Raw genomic sequence first — 16,625 nt, 5'->3', positions numbered from 1 at the left:
AGAGGGAACCTGGAACTGCTAAAATGCCAACTAATTTCCGGGTTTTGGAACTCACTCTTGCGGCACTCTATGGACTAAATGTAACATGCTGTCAAAATGTGATTCGAATTGTCCAGAGTATCATTATCTGTCATATTTTTGTTGAACTTTAGTTGATTTCTGAGTCCAGTGTTGAAGACTAATCTGTTCTTTATCTCTTTTATCTAGTGAGTGAACACAGAAGATTTTGGGCCTGCACCCTCATCCATGATGTTATAGCCACAATAACATGTGATTCCTGAAGCAGAGTGTTATCCGCTTTTACGTCTCTGAAGGTAAGATCACTTTCTGGTCTTTGGGATGGATTTGCTTAAAGGAATAGTTTAACATTTTGAAAAATGTGTTTCTTTTTGCTTGCTTGTTGAGACTTAGATGAAAAGATTGACAACAGGCTCATATGTGTCTGTTGAATGTGAAGCAACAACCAGAAGGTGATTAGCTCAGCTTAGCATAAACACCCGAACAGATAGAAACAGCTAGCTTGGCTTTGTCTAGAAGGAACAAAATCAACGTACAAGCACCTCCAAGGCTCAGTGGTTAACACATGGTACAGATCTTAGTACAGATTAAACAGGGGCATCAATCTTTTCATCTAACCCTCTAAAAGAAACCAAAATCCCAAAGTGTCGACTTCCATGTATTCTTTTGAGAATTCTGCTGTGGAAGCTTATTATAGGAATATGTTCTCTTCAGCACTGTTCGCGACAGGCTAGCCTCTTTTTTGAGTTAGCAGAAACCAGGCCCTGAAACTGTTTAGCAACAGTTTGAGTTACATTGCTCAAGTAAAGCAGGCTAGATCTGGGTCAAGGCAACAGGCTTCACATCTGTCACCTGGATGCCAGGCCAGCTCAGTTTGGCCTTGTAGTGGAAATGGAGATGTAGTGGAAGCTACGTTTCGCCTGGTATGGCCCTGCAGTGGAAACCTGAATAGTTTTATTGTCTTTGAGTTTGCCATGGAAATTGGATTAGCCCTGTTTTGCCCTGTAATGGGAACCAGTCTTGTTTTAACTAAGTGTGAATGTACAGTGGAGATGAAGCTAGCTCGCTTTGAGTAAGAATCAGCTCTGCCTCTGGTCCTCAGTGGTGTGACCACTCTTCCCTTTTTGCCAATAAATGGCAAACCTACTTTTTTCTTTTCTCCCACCTGGCCTTTCTCATCATCTCTTATCTCCCCGCTATTGTTTTCAGGCTACATTATGCTAGCTTGTCATCTTCATATCGGCTTCCTCTGTCAGAAATCCACCTCTAACCTCCTCACCCCCTGAGACTCTGCTGCCGAGTCCGTCTCCCCTCCCTGTCCTCTCTCTCTTTTCCCCAGCCTGCCATCGCTTTTCCTCTCTTCAGCTGGCTCTTAGATCTACACTTCTAACCTTGATATGTCCCTCTGGGATGTGGCTGAGTGCTGAACTCAGCTAAAAGAAGGCAGAAGGAAAGGATAGAGAGAAAGGTGGGAAGAGAAGGAGGCAAGAGTCTATCTATCTATCTATCTATCTATCTATCTATCTATCTATCTATCTATCTATCTATCTATCTATCTATCTATCTATCTATCTATCTATCTGTCTGTCTGTCTGTCTGTCTGTCTGTCTGTCTGTCTGTCTATCTATACATCTATCTACGTAAAACATGCCAATTACTGAAGCTGTAATCTTTGTATCTTTTCAACCTTGACGCTGAGCTCTCATAACTGACTGGATTACTCAAAGTGGAGATAGAGGATGAGATGCAGATGATGATGTGTATGTTGTGTGTGTGTGTGTGTGTGTGTGTGTGTATGTGTGTGAGCTCTACATTTGTAACAACACCTCAGGCAAATGTGAAATTTGCTCTGACCAGAACAAATGGCACACACATGAATATAAAGAGTGTTTGCTGAGATATAATCGTAGCCAGAGGTGGAGGATTCTCACAGCCTATTGTATCGACTTGGCCCGATGAATGCACATGTCTCCCTCATGTCTTTCACAGTCTCGTCGTTTGTCGTCATCCTCAAAAGCTTATAAAAAGGATGAGCATGTGCTTCACACTGTTCGTTCCTCCTCACTTGACTTCCTGTTGTATTTGGAATATTATTAACCCATCGATACCTGGACTTCTTCATTTAGTTACTGCGTCTTTGTGGTCAAATGATTAGATATAAATATAAAATTGTAAATATTTCATAATCATCCTGTCGTCCACCACGGACTTCACCATTTTAGTTGAGGCTCTTTTGTTTTTACTCTCTTTAGTCTGAGCTGAGCCATATGTTGTTGTATTCAGAATAAATCTACATTTTCTAGGACTCATGTCTTTGAAATTAGAAGGTTTTGCACAATTTGACTACACCATGAAAACCTAAAGTGCAGCAATTTATAGCTGAACTTCCTTAAAGTTGGGGGACTCAAGAAACATCTAAAAAAGCAGCAGAGGCCCAGATATTCAGACTTATAGTCTTTAGTATCAAAAACCACTGGATTCTACATTCCACAAAATAGCACCTTTAACCTTTACCTTCCTGTATGAAATCTAGAACTGAAACAATGAAACATTTTTTCAGTAATTTCTCAATCAATAATGCCAAACATTCCCTAGCTTCAGCTTCTTAAAATTGACCATTTGCTTGTCTTTTGCTTTTCTGTGTCACTTGTTAGAGTTAAGTGAATCTCTTTGAAGTGTTGGTCAGACCAGGCAACTACTTTTATGATGCTATCTTGGGTTTTAGGAAATTACAAAGGATGTTTTTACATTATATTCTGACATTCTATAGGCAAAATGAATAATCAATTAATTGTAAAATGAATTACAATCAGCAGATTAATCAATCATGAAAACAGTTCTTAGTTGCAGCCCTAATGGTACCATCAGGGTTCTTTGGAAAGTTATTTTCACAGACTGACTAATAAATGTGTTATTTACACTGTTACTATGGATACACATATAAGAATCAACTGGATTATTTTCTTTTCTATTCAGATGAAAAGTCCAATAATGAATATACATTTTATTCTGTGGCAGAAGCTTTTTTTAATAAAGTGACTGAGTGACAAATATTAATGAACACAAAGGAGAATGTAAACATTCAGTGCAGTGCTAATATATAGCATGTGTGTGTGCATGTGTGTGTTTGAGTTCACCTGGCTCAGCACCTGTTTGGAGCATTTTTTGAAATTGTTCTCAGTGCTTGAGGGAGAGAGGGAGAGTGTGAGATGCAGACAGACAAGGAGAGAGACGACAGTTCAAACAGCAGCCTCTGTTTGAATCTGTTTAATGAACAAAGTGTCACATATTTCAGTGCTTTGGCTTTCACTCAGAGAGGCCTGTGCACCGATGGGGGAATTCAACCCACAACCCTCCAGCTTCTGACAGCGATTGGAACTAAAGATCTCTTCAGAGCTGGAGCTTCTTTTTGAGTCTCTCTCTCTCTCTCTCTATGTGTGAGTACATGTGTGTGTGTTTGTGCATGTGCTGAAGCCCCCGCCTGATCAGCAAAACACATCAAAGTCAAAGTCAAGTAAGTCTCACTTTCATGGATGGATGGATGGATGGATGGATAAAAAGGGAGGAGATGGAGAGAGGGATGAATGAACCACTGCAAGCACAAGGGGTTGAGTACGTATTGATGGATGGGGGTGTTGGGGAGAGTACGTGAGGAGGAAGTAGATGGATGAAATGGTGGGTAGATGGGTTTGACCTTTTCATCACTTCTTCAGATGTTGCCCTAAGGTGCAGGTTGAGTCACATTTTCTCTCGCTTTTTGGTAGTTTTTTTTCAGTTTTTTATCCATTATTCACTTTCTAAAATTTGTCAAAACTGTTCTTATTTTGTCCCTAACTCTCTCTTTTTTTTATCTCTGCTTCTTCTGTTTTCTCTTCTTCTTCCTCCACTCCTATTTCCTTTTACCTCCCATATTTTCTTCTTCTCTCCTTTTTCCTTTTTGACACGTATACCCACGTATCATTTTTCCTCTCGTCTTCATCCCATATTCCCCTCGGCCTCCTTTTTGAATTTTTCTCTATCACATCCCATCCTTCTCTCTACAATCCTCACATGCTGCTTTCCTCCGTTAACCTCCTCCTTACCTCCTTCTCTGGCAGCTTGTGAGTGCGTATGTGCAATAATCTCACCATGCTGTGTGTGTGTGTGTGTGTGTGTATGTGTGTGTAAGAGAGAGAGAGAGAGAGAGAGAGAGAGAGAGAGGGAGGGAGAGAGAGGTGCTCTCTCCCAGAGAGTTGAAAGACTGCCTGGATCCCTGGGGGGAGTTTGGCAGTTGAGAGCTGCCAATGGCCGGCCAGGCCTGGGTCACCAAGCTAACCTCTTCCCCCTGCCCCATGGGATAATAGATGTAAGGAGGTGAGGAGAGGAGAGGAGAGGAGAGATAAAAGGAAAAAGAAACCAAAGGGAGTAGGATAATTCATACATTAGAGGAAATGCAAATACATAAGACACACACCCTAAGGTATTTAGCTAGTCATGCTTGAAACTCTCTCTCTCTTTCTCTCTCTCGTGCTATCTCTTTCCCGCTGTTGCTTTTGCATGCAGTTGTTAGTCATGCTGAACACTTCCAAAGTGGTATTTGTTCCCCGTTTTGTTCCCCCCCCCCAATCAGCAGCAGCAGACTAACACTCCCAGCATGACACAGATACCCAATATGGGATGTACAAAAGAACACAGATGTAATTTATAAAAGAAAACAACAACTTTGAAACAAACAAAAAATAGTATAAAGGCAGGTGACTGAAGTTTGTAGAAGTTAAATCTAAGACCATGCCATGACAGTGTCTATATCAGTATTCCAAAAATTGTCTTTGAAGTGGTGTCACAGTCACAGTTTTTTTGTTTTTATTGACCAAAAGGAAAAAAGAAAAACCAGAAAAATATGACATCTCAGTGATGGCCCTGTCAGGATCTTTCTTTTTCTAAATAATTAAATATAAGAATTTACCATCAACAACCATTACTAAACATTTTAACAAGAATATTTTTAATGCTTCATGTAGCTTTTTTTTCCAAAACATTTCATAAACCCCCTGCAGCACATATGTTACATTCACCTGGAATGACTCCATATGGATTTATAGTAAGTGAGAAGTATTCAAATTGTGTTGACTGGCCAATCACAGTGACACACATTACTGTATTGCAATAAGGAGAGATCAGTTGGAAGCATATCAGAATTTTTACTGAGGTTAGCAACACAGAAAAGGTTTTTCATTAAAAGACATAGTTAAGCAAAGGCCCAAATGAAGATCGGAGACTCTCGATGCTGGTGATGGTGGTGGTGGGGTAGAGCCAGCAGATGGATGATGGGAACTCTCAGCTGAATCTCTCTGGACATGCTGGAGGTCATGGTGGTGATGGAGAGGAGGTCGTGTTTGGCGACTTCGAAACATGTCAGTATTTTGACAGTGTGGGAAAACAGAAGTGACAGAGAGTAATAGAACAAAAGGAAAAAGCAGAAGTTAGTCATAAAGGAATATAGGTAGAATTTATGATTTAATTTCGCCAAAGCTTTATTAATACAACTAGCAGGCCTTAAAGGGGTTATTTGTAAGTTTTGGTATTGCTACATAGCCAGTGTTAGCATTAACAGCATTAACTTCATTCCTTTACTCACCAACAGCTGTCTCCGGAGGTGGAGAGCAACGCCAATATTAACTCTTGTCTCTATCACTTCTTTTCCTCTACTGAAGTTAACAAGCTAACCAGCTAGCCCCGGCCCGTCTCGTCACTTACTGATAGCGACTCACTGTAGCCTCCAGTCTGCCCTGGAGACGTAGCGTTGCTCAGAGGGAGTATTATAACCTCTTACATTAAAAAGACAACAATGACTGAAGCTCTTGTCAAGCGACAATCACCACCACCTGTCTCCCTGGCAAGAGACCGCGTTCAGCAGCAGAGAAAACTTACAAATAGCCTCTTCAAGCAGACAACACAGTATCAGTATTGTTGAAGAAAATTCACTCAAGTCTTTAGTTTCAAGTTTGCTGTAGTGATGCAGGTTTCATTGGTATCCCAGGATACGGTGAACCAACTGACACAGAGCGGGTCTGAGGCAGTAGACTGACCCAGAGTGTAGGGCAGGGGGACAGTTATACAGTTCAAGACAATGGGATAGAGAACTGTATTTGCATAGACCTGGGGTTACAGACATTTGGTCAGACAGGAAAGGAAATTAGAAACAAAAAGTAACGTTCTCTAGAGGTCTAGCAGTGTAACACCTAGGTTCAAGTTATCAAGGGGGTCTCTTAGGCTCGATCGGCATATCCACAGGTAGGGCAGGAAGGACCCTTAGATTGAATCAGCATATCTATAGGTAAGTTGTTGTTAAGACGATAAAGTGTTGGTAATGTAAGAGGGAAGAAGGGGTGTGTCCCTTGATGAAAGGATCAAGGGGCCAACTCAGTAGGGTTATAGAGTTGTTCATAGGTGTCAGCAAGTCTACACTGAATACACTGAAGTCTGTGTATATTCTTCCTCAGCATCAATACCAACTGTATCACCAAGCAGCCTCGCAGCAGACTGGATGTTACCATAAAGTTTCTGTGATGGGTTTGTACAAGTGTGGGTGCACAGGGCATCCCAGTGACAGATATATTAAAGAAAACCCTGGGTATCAACAAAATCTAACAACAGTGTGAGTCATGACAGATTTTATATCTCAAGAAGTGCACAGCAAGGAAACATAGCACAGTATGGAGTTCTTAGACTTTTCAGTGTCTTGACTTTGCAAACAAATTAGTATTTACTTATTCCAACACACTGATAAACTGTGAATATGTTTGGTTTGACATAACAGGACAGACAAAATATTGGTAGATGGAAAACAAGAGATGGCTGATTAACCCCACATACTGTTGATAATTGAAGTTCAAGTAAAAACCTTAGTTTGTTTTTACGAACTGGTCTACAGGTGCCGTTACAGTAACTTCTGCTGTTACAAAGTTTGGTGTAAAGACTTTGAAGAACTACAGAGGTCAGGTCTAATTGGGACGTAAATTATTTATCAATCTCTATAAATTACAATCGCATACATTTTAAATTTGATTACACTGTTCTGTAGTTGTAAAAGCTGACATTTCTGGCAAGGATACTGCATTATATACCATGAATTTTAATAGCCCCACAGATCACACACTAAACACTAAATCTTCTTTGCTGATATCTGCTTCACAGCACAAATGGGATTTCAATTTTGAGAATAAACAAAACTGTACCACCCTGATAGGTGCTACCAGTCATCTTGACCATGTCATTTGTTCACAGCGACGCCGCCGCGATGGACATGTTACTTTGGCGCTAGTTTATCACTGTTTAAAGTAGAACATGTTTGTTTTGCTTAATACTTGAATGAAAGGATGTTAGATATCAAACCGACAAAGCCCCTCGTTTCCCTCTTGTTTCTGTGGTATTAGGGCCATTTCAGCTTGTTTGGGAGATTTTGAGATGCAGTACTATTTCACAAAGGATGCCCCTCAGGATTTTGTTATCTTCGGTTTAATAAGTGAGTCTCTGTCTGTTTCACTGCCTCATCACATTGGGCCCAGTTGTATTATCTCTGACTTCCCCTCTAAATTTCTTGCCCATTCTCTGGAATCTCTCAGTTGTTCTTTCACCGTAGGCAGCAGCAGAAAATGGAGTATGTGAAACAGGATGTGAGGATAGCCATATAGTAATTGTTTATTTTATACTGAAAGCCCAAAGCCTGGCTGGAAACCACTGATGGATGACAAACATGGACAGACTCTGTGAGGCTGGAGGTGGAGGCACAGGCGCAGGCACAGGCTGGTTTTCATGTTTTTTTATGCTTGTGATGACATTTGAAATTATAAAAGGTTAAAGGAAATGGAAAATGTTGATGCACAGTATCCAAGTAAATCTGACAGTGGTCTCACAGTTTTGGACCCACACTGTGTGTGTGTGTGTGTGTCTTTGCATATATATATATATATATATATATATATACTTGACAATTAAGAATTTTGACAATAAATTAAGGACATGGCCTTTTTACATTCCAACTAGCTGTAAACTAATAGATAATAAAAGTTTTAATATATTCCAATGTTTAAGAATCCAGTACTCTGCTAGTAATTATAAATGGTCAACCTGGTGTGTACTATTTAGTATTTAGGATACAGTTTTCCCACTCACTCACTGAGGTGTATAGAGATTACATGTTTAACTCTTCACTCTCTACCATCCAGGACTTCTCAAACAATGATTTTGTAAAAGTTTCTCCGCAGTCACCTCTCTTCCCTCCAGCTATGCCTTTTCCCACCACCCCCCACCCCCCCTCCTCCACCTCTCTCTCGCTTTCTATTTCTATCATTCCAACTCCCATCCAACTTCCGTCTCCCTCTCCCACTCCTCTCATCGTTATATCCATCACTCGGTCTTCTCTGTTGTCTTCACACACTTCACACTGTGTTACTGTCTGACAATGCGCTGCCGGTGATATGAGTACATCTATATCTATGTCCGTCTAGATCAGCATTGCATCATTAAGTAACTCTGTGTGTGCAGCTGGTACATATTAATGTATCTGCGTGGTGTGTGTAGATTCACAAGGTATGTGCAGTAGGTATCTTGTGTAGGAACTTTAAACTCTAGAGTTTCTGCCATTTATACAGTAGTTACTCTATTTTATTAGCTATTATGCATTCCATGACGTTAAGGCAGTGATTCTCAACCAGGAAGTATTTCTCCAGTTGCCAGGGATCAGCTACAATACCTGAGTCAGTTGTAGCACCAGGACACCTACATTGGGTTTGAAAATGCATGAAAAAACAGTAAGCAAGAGAGCAGAGAGGTCAAGTAATGAATAAATGGTTTAAATGTACAGCCTCCACCATCCTCCACCGTCTTGAACTGTTACATAAAATCCTAACAACATACATGTTTTTATATTTATAATTATATATGTTAATAAACATCCTGTTTCATTTACTTCCATTCAAATGAACACAGGTGGAGTTGAGCTCCTCTGGGGGAAAAAAAAAAAGTTGTATGCCACTGCATGTAAGAACCCTTCGTGTGGCAGGTATTTTCAAGTCTACTAAATGTTGTCACTTTTCCAGTCCAAACACATGACATACTCAAACTGCAGTTAGAGTCGGTATGAACTTGACAGGGATACAGCCACACTTTTCACAACAGTCTCTACTAACATGAAAGGAAGAAATCCAAAACAATGTGAAGCCATACTGGGATGAAGCAGTGTGTGTGCAACACTACTGCTTCTATATTCCCCGTTGTGTCTTTTTTATGGAGCTGTTTCATTAATGCAAGCCAGGCTCTCCATATTTGTTTTTTCCTCAGATGCTCCTGCTCCCCTTTAAAACCCAATGTGTTCAGTCAGACAGCTTGCAGATGCTATTCTTCCTTCCCTTAAGCTAAATGTCTCTTCTGACATGTCTGGCGCTTTCTCATAGTTTTGGTCTCTGTTGTGCACATTCTTTTTTTTTTTGTTTTTTTCCTCCTCTCAGATTTTCCTTCATCTTGCTTCTAGGTAGATTTTACCTCTTTTCTTTGTCTCTCAGCCTCTGGTCAGTATCCGCTCCTCATCTGCCTCTCGGTCTTTGTTGCTACATCTTTTCTTATTGAGCTCCGAGGTTCAGCATCACATAGTCTCATTCTCTTACTTTCTTTCTTTTTTATCATTTCATTTTGTTTTTGTCCCTGCATTCTGTGACTTGGCTTTCTGTTTACTTTGCTGCCTGTCTTTGCAGATATGAGTCTGTGCGCCTTTCACTCTCCATACACCTCTGTGTATACCTTCCTTCTCTCACCTCTGTGTCTTTCCTGCGGTAAAAATAGAAACTCCAGCACATCCTGAATCCTTCACAGAGAGAGTGCGCAGTGCTGGAGCAGATGCGTTCTCTTGTGGTGATTAAAGGATAACGCTGGCGTTTTTTGGGGTTCATTTTGTGGCCAGTCTGCTCTAATTTAATTTGCATTTACCTCGCATTCTGCATAATGTTTTGCTTATTATTTCTAGTCTTATCTTCCTTGCTTGCCAGTAAGGTGCACCAGTGCCCTATAAGGCTTTAAAAGCCATTCCAAACCATATCCATTTGTGTACTGCCAATGTGTGAAATGTAGGCCTGAGCTCAGTAGATAATACTGTATCCATATCCATGCCCATGTCCAGAGGCCATACCTCAGTGCATGATCACACACAGCCTGCTCAAAAAATGTAAAAGAGGTTGTGTTATTTTGTGTGGTTGTACATGGAGAATATGGAGAGTCACCCAAACAGTGTCCAATCATCGCTTAGCAACGGTTATTAGGCAGAGATTCTGTTCTTTGAGGATTTAGTCGTTTGGTTATGTTTTCTTTCTTTATTCACAATGTCTCTGGTGTTCGTCATCAGTATAGAGGGGTCTTTAGATTTGGTCTGTGTAGATATTATGACTTTCTAATGCTCGGTGTGAAATACACTGCCAATCCTCTCATGTTCTATTTGTCAGTGTTTTTGTCAGCTGTAAAAAAAACTATTTAAAAATTGAAAATTCTTTGGAAGCGGGACATTTGATTGCTTATTGAAGTTATAAAACATGGATAACAACTGGAATTTACAAAGTGGCTGTGTGCCATTCAGTGTGTCGTGAAATAAAAAGTGATTTAGCAAACATAAAGATAATCTTTAGAAACAAACACACAGACAGATGTACATTTAAAAATGAGATTAGGTGGGTTTGTGCTGCACTTTATCCCCAACTCCTCTTCATTCTCTCTCTCCTTCTTTTTCTCTCCATCCGTCTGTCCCATGATGCCTTTGTTAACTGCTGATGTATGTGGAACACTGAGACAAGAAGTGCACTGTGGTTGTCTAAATATGGACATGGATGACTGTACTCACTGGAGAAATATGTTGTCAACTCCCTCAACAGGAAATGCGCTACCTACGCCTTCTTAATGACCTGTTTGTGTGTGTGTATTTGTGTGTGTGTGTGCGCGTGTTACACACAGACTGTCAGCACAGGCTACAGACTTAAGTACAACTTCCAGACAGTCATGTGGGCTGATGGATGTCAATCAGTGTAAAAGGCAAAATATGATCAATGTCAAAGACTTAAATCTAAGATTTTTAGGATAATTCAGTGAAGAACTGTTAATTGAAATCCATTGGGTCAGTGTTTTCTCTTTTACTCGTTACAATGCAGCCCCTATGTTACTACTCTGTGTGTGCCGAACATTTCCTCGCATTCTGTTTACTGTTTCTCATCTGTTAGGTATGCTAAACTGGTGTAGTGGGTGGTGAGAGCCCTGTGTCAAGTTTTCATTGGTAATTAGAGTTAATATCACACTATTTTGTTTTGAAAACGGCATCACTTCATATGGTTCTGAGGAATAATAATGAGAAAAGGCCACAACAGTCTGTAGGCATTGCCGTGTTCTGTTGTATTAACATGTGCCCTTTTTCTTCAACATTTTTTTTTTCTTGACAATTTGATGGAAGAAGGATGCATTGGTTGCCGAGCAACAAGGGTCGGATAGCAAGGCTTCTCTGCTGATTGGGTGACCTCACTCCAGGGTTGATGGAGCAGAAGCTAAGACTGATGATGATTGTTGCAAGCTGACAAAACATCGGTCTCTCCCGTTTGAGGATGGTTGTTCCCTGTCTGGCCAATGTTAATTCTGACACTTTTATTGTAAGAAGAGAGAGGGCCGTTCGGCAGGTCCTGAGAGATTCTGAAAAGGCCTATTAAATCCCACCATTATCTCTTGATGGAATTCAAACAAGAAAGTCCTTACTACAGCCTTCACAGGTGCATCAATGAACCCCTACACTTGCTCCATCAATTTTCTCTTTGGTCTCCCATCAGCATAAGGCTAACCATTACTGCCTGAAGGCACCCACCATGGCCTGGAGAGGACTGTTCCAGTCCCAGATCTCAGAGGCACGTGTGCACCAGGCTCATTCGAACTTGATCCTGGACTAATTATGCCACGAGGCCTAGGAGACAGAGACACAGCCTAAAAGTGATCTTGACCCCCAACCTGAACTGTGAGAGTGTGTCTGTGACTGCAGTTCAGCTCGGCCTAGGAATCCACCGATAGGGCCAGGAGGAGCTGAATCCTCTGATAGGTCTCCAGGCTGATCTTGGTGCAGCTGGGGTGTAGGCCTTAGTGGTGCAATAGTTGCAAAGACAGATGACACTGGATCTCTGTCAACATAGCCACAACCAGTGGTCTAGTGGAACACAGGATCATAACATTGTACCAGCTTCTCTAAACCTGGAGACTGTGAGCATTATATTTTAAGTTCCAGTTAATGTAAAGAAGGGCCAGTAACAAGACCACTGGCATCCTAGAACTTGGTACTCAATGGAAAAACTGAATTTGACACTGCTGGGTCAATCACAAATAATTTAGTGGCTGGTGTCAAATCTAATGCCGGGTCTGCTCCGCAAATGGCAGCCATCTTCCACCACACTCATTTACAAGAAGACCCAAGACTAGCCCACATGTCAAGAGAGAATGGGCCACTTTTAAATGCAAATTTTAACAACTGTATCTTACTTTTTAAGTGGCACCAGTTTGGTTTCTATCCAAATGTAGTCCAGTTTTTTTACAGAATTTTGAGAAAATCTACAAAACAAAATGCAAATTAATGTGTGGTTCCATCCACTACTGTAGATAGCAGGAGCTGATCCATCAAGATAAACGGCTGATGATACTAATTTCCCAGTTGGATGCCATTGAACCAAATTAAATTAAGTGATTCCATGTGATCCAAGTGGTGAAAATAATTATGTAAACATGATAGATATATGACATTTATGTTAGTTTCATATATTACTTTGAGGAAGGTTACAGTCTGCTTATCGCTCCTCACAGATCTGAGGTGTTTGTCTGCTGTTATTTTATGCCTCCTCAGTGGAGCAGAAACTTTAGTGGATGTTTAAGTCACATGCTTTATGTAGGTCATGAATTTTGAAGTGTTTTCATTGCAGTTTGTCAGATTTTGATTTCATCACCGAGTGTAAGAACCATGTTTGTGAGATAGCGAGATTTCTTTAATTTTAGTTCTGGCATTTCCACAAATTGAAAATGTCGTAAAAACAGGTGGACTGAAATCAACCTGATTGCTACCCTTTCACAAAATCTAATTTCTAACCATGTCTCTTATCATTTCATGTCTACCTATACCTACCTCTTATGTTATCAAAATGTTGTAGCCTCACAGGTGTTTTGTCTTAAACCCAATTATCCATGTCACTTTGCCACCGTGGGCCAGTCCCCATTTACATTGATAATGAAACTGGGTGGAGAGACAGAAAACATGTTTTTCTGTATTAGGCCTAAATTAAATGCAGTAGGCTTAGCGTCCCTGTACTATACATTAGCTGTATATTCAGCACCATGGAGAGCTCTTCCTTGCTACTGTATAGTGTTAACAGACTGCTCAGCCTCAGTTATGGCAGTCATGTGGCTCTTCAAGCAGCAGGATCATATATTTAGAATTTAAACTCAGCTTCCTTGCATAGCATGGCTGATGTAATACTATAGCAGTTACCTTAAACTTAAGCACCATGAAAATAACTGTGATTTTACAATACTCGCATTTTATTCGGCAACACAGACACAGAGTGTTGTAGCTCCTTTGTTGGGCAGGTGAATCCAGTTACCAGCTTTCAGACAGTGTGTCAGGAACTGTGGCCCTTTGACGTTGACAGATTGCGTTTTAAGCTCCAGTTGGATGTCCACAGCATTCAAATTTGATTGTGTCGTGTGAAACAGTCTCATCTCTTGAGGACCAGCCTCATGTCAGTGCGGCTCATATTAAAAACTGGTTACCTTTCTGAACCCAAACAAAATTACTGTGTGCATTGGAATGGTTTTGAGATGAAGAACTCCTGGCTAATGACCTTTGATTGTACATAATTTGTAAATTGATCCACAAAACTATTAAATAATGAACGATTTTAAGGAACACTTGGTAGAAGAGCTGATATTATTTCCTTTATCTGTGATTTACTTCATCAGAACCTTTTAAAAATGACATTCAAAGTAAAAAAAGAAAAAAGTGACAGTTATACTAGTGGTAAAAAAAATTCACCTTTAATAATACTGACATGATGAATTATTCATGTTATAACAGGATCTGTGACATGTTGAAAGTAGGAGTATTTTTAGATGAAACCATAACATTTCAGAGAAATTGCAGGATGTAATTCTGCACACACACACTTGCGCAAACAAACACGCACGCACACACACGTGTACACGTATTATCTTTCACAGTAGCCATTGAATGATTCTATGACTGAAGTGACAAGTAGCTTTTGATGGATACATTTAGATTAGTCATTCTCCCAGGTTATTATGAAGTGATCACACACAGGGGCGTGCAGATCATTTTTATGCGAGGACTAAAACACACACACACAGTCACACACATACAGGTACAAGCTGTATTTAGCCTAGTTATTGTGTTGTTTGGAAGTGTACACACATGCAAACAAATGCACACACACACAGTGGTGAGCTGTATTTAACCTAGATACTGTGGTGATTAGTCAGTGGCTATTGATAAGTCCCTGACACATTAAAGGCAACATAGCACATGTATATGTAAACACACACACACACACATGTACAGTGATTGATATAAAAATACTTCAAAGACATTTTAAGTAACTTCCCATATGTGTGCGGTTCACTACATCAGAGTCAGCTATCAAAGTGCAGCTAAATACTTGAACACGCTCATTTGGATGTTTCCCTCGTAATGGCACCTGACACAAGTTCAGTTACTGTGAGACAGATGTGCACTGGCACAGAAACACTGTGAAGATGTTGACGGAGTTCTCACTCAGAAAAACAGACAATTTATGTGTGTGAAAAAAAAAAAGTCTCAGTTAAAGTGTAGAAGGCTTAAGACTAGGTTTGGATGAGACTGCATATTTGAATCCTTCCTCTGCTTTCAAGTTTTGCAGATGAACTGAAATATGCTGATTTACTTGTATTTTCTGATTGATTATTTATGTTTTGCTAATACCCATCCTTTTAAGGGACGGTGTTCCACATTCTCGTCTCCCCAAACAAGGTAAGACATGTATGTAGTTATACTATTGTGTAGGGCTGCCCACGACCATACTCGTAGCCGTCAGTTCAAGCCATTAGTCGGCTATCTGTTGCACATTAATGATATTAATTCAATTATTTATATGGACATTTTTGAGGAGCCTCAGCAAATAGTTCGAGTCTAAGGCAGAGAAAGAAAGTTATAGGTAACACTGCTAACACTTCACTACATTACAGGGAAATACAAAATTGTGATAATGAGCGTTCGAAATATACATTTTACAAGTGCCTGCACAAAGTGAGCCACCTGTTAGAAGTCCAATGTCATCATTTTTTTTTGTTTTTCTGCATTAGCTACCACCCAAAAGCCTATGTCTACCTACACTTTTCAATGTAAATTACATGAAATGATGATGATTTGAAAATGAATTTTTGATCCAATACAATTTGTCGTTTTCCTTTCATGATTTTCTTTAACGCAGCATTTCTCGCTTTCATTGTTCTTGCAGTGTGATTGAATCTTTTTTTGAAGTATTTTCCAAGTGTCGTGTAGTTTATAAGTGCTACACAGGTTAAGATTTTTGCTATTATAAATATATCACATTCATATAATTCAGCTCACACTGACACCTGGGCGCCGCCTAGTACAATCTCTGCTACTTTCAGCCACTGAGCTTTGTCAGTGGAGCAGGCAGGGCGGCTCAAGAGCCTCGCTGATGGGCTCATTGGCCATAGCTTTGTATGGAGGACAGTTTGTTTGATGCTCACTTACATGGGCAAATAAATGGAATTTGATTTAAAGTTATGTCATGTGTACACACTGCTTTGGGGAAATAAAGTACTGGAAAACAACAGTTGACCTGACCACAACCCCCCTCCGTTCACTTTGAAGTACTCTGACTATTTTCATTGCTATGACACGGTGGGACATGAGGAGCAGCGTAAACACTGAGGAAAAGGTTTATGCAAGTTTAATATTTTCCCCAAATACCCTGCTCGCTTTCTTACCAACCATGTGTCTTGCTGTGATTCACCTTTACTTTCTTGTTCTTTTCTCTCTGTTGCTGTGTGCCGAGCATTTCTTAAAAATTCATGGTAATTCTTTTCCTCTGACTTTTTTTGTTATTACAGAATACATTCAATTTGGCATTTGTGTGTGTGTGATTGTGTGTTAAATGTGCGGTGTCTAAATAATGAAAGAGTGTGCTCATGTTTGGATCATTGTGAATTATTTAACCCTACACACACGCACACACGCACTCTCCCCTGCGACATGCTGCTCACACGCCACAGCTCTACCTGTCTCCTTCCGTCCGTCTGTCATTCTGCTCTCTCGCTTTCTGTATGTCATTTCTTATTGAGCACATCGGTTGAAAATAAAATGGTCAAGACAGCTTTTTTCTTCAGGAACTAAACATCTCAGTGGGCTGGCTTGGGACCAGCAGTTACCATAGTCTGTTTCAAAGTTGACAGTGTCCTCCAGCGGGAGGGGGGGGGCGGTATAAAAAGTCTTTATTTAGTAACTTTGATAACAGCAGGATGCAGGATACGTTAGGAGCAGGTCCCAATGA

General features: G+C 40.3%; 1 protein-coding gene across 2 annotated transcripts in view; it reads left to right on the top strand.

The window, feature by feature from the left end:
- The window catches only part of lrfn5a (leucine rich repeat and fibronectin type III domain containing 5a), a 115,480-nt gene that overhangs the window by 56,886 nt on the left and 41,969 nt on the right, over positions 1-16,625 (top strand). For both annotated transcript variants that reach the window (XM_023431589.2, XM_087170006.1), the window contains one exon: positions 208-314. The gene's annotated coding sequence lies outside the window, so the exon portion shown is untranslated. The remainder of the gene's footprint in view (positions 1-207; positions 315-16,625) is intronic.

This window comes from Seriola lalandi, unplaced genomic scaffold, assembly GCF_002814215.2.
Source record: "Seriola lalandi dorsalis isolate HSWRI2012SDOR001 ecotype SW California unplaced genomic scaffold, Sedor1 jcf7180002054925, whole genome shotgun sequence".
Classification (NCBI taxonomy): Eukaryota; Metazoa; Chordata; class Actinopteri; order Carangiformes; family Carangidae; genus Seriola; species Seriola lalandi.
The sequence above is the reverse complement of the archived record's forward strand: the minus strand, read 5'-3'. Positions and strand labels throughout refer to the sequence as shown.